Source organism: Rhineura floridana, chromosome 14, assembly GCF_030035675.1.
Source record: "Rhineura floridana isolate rRhiFlo1 chromosome 14, rRhiFlo1.hap2, whole genome shotgun sequence".
Lineage (NCBI taxonomy): Eukaryota > Metazoa > Chordata > Lepidosauria > Squamata > Rhineuridae > Rhineura > Rhineura floridana.
The window spans coordinates 10,429,576-10,430,648 of NC_084493.1; positions in this window are offsets into that span (position 1 = coordinate 10,429,576).

Below are 1,073 nucleotides of genomic sequence, written 5' to 3' on the forward strand. Positions count from 1 at the left end.
TGAGCCCATGAAGTTGCTCTGCTTTTGATTAACACAGTCCACTGAGCCTCTCACCATCTTTGGCAAATGCTTGATTGAACTCTATTCACATCCTGCTGAATGCTCAAGATGGCATTCTCTCTCTCTCTCTCTCTCTCTCTCTCTCTGAATGAACTAAGCTTTAAATTAAGGCAAAATGCTTAGGCAGCAAATCGATTCTGCATCTCAAATTCAGGAGCAGTGTTCTCCCATGCTCAAATTATTGAAGGGGGCTGATGTAGGGGTCCTTAATGCCTTGCCTCTTGATCCCCATTATTATTATTATTATTATTATTATTATTATTATTATTATTATTATTATTAACAAAACAACAGCAACAACAACAACAATAATAATAAAAGGGCCTCTTCTGAACTTTCTGATTGTTTCAAGAAAATTTGAGTCTCTCTCTCTCTCTCTCTCTCTCTCTCTCTCTGTGTGTGTGTGTGTGTGTGTGTGTTTAAATTTAGATAATTTCCAAGTTAATCCAAGAAGAGCTGTGGGAGGCTTGTCTACAATCAAAAACTAACTGCTACTGCATGTCAGCAATCAGATCTTGTTCAATTGTTCACTACCTGAGTGAGAGATACTTGCCAGTTCTGACATTTGCTACATACTAGTTCTCACAGCTGGATTACCTCTGCAGAATCTTTGACTGTCAAAGGTTTAGCTGCGGCTCGTGTCTTCTCGTTCACATCCCAAGAACCTTGCATGTACAAGCGAGGGGAAGATGAAATTAACTGCACTAAAAGATTAATTTTCATATACCATCAACAATAGATTGAATAAATGGAAAGCAATTATGAATGAGATAGAGGCAAAATAATATATAATCTCAGTGAAGCATTATGGTGATATACCTATGAAAATCTAATTAATGCAAGAAGCAAATTATTATTCACCCATGACTAAGTAAAATAAATCATACAATGAAAAAATAGGACACGGCAAAGAAAACTCCTCTTTCTGAGTGTTGTCAGCCCCGTGATACAGGAGAACAACTTAAGATGCAGTTTAAATAATTAGCAGCGTTTAGGTTGTGCTTTCATTGTTC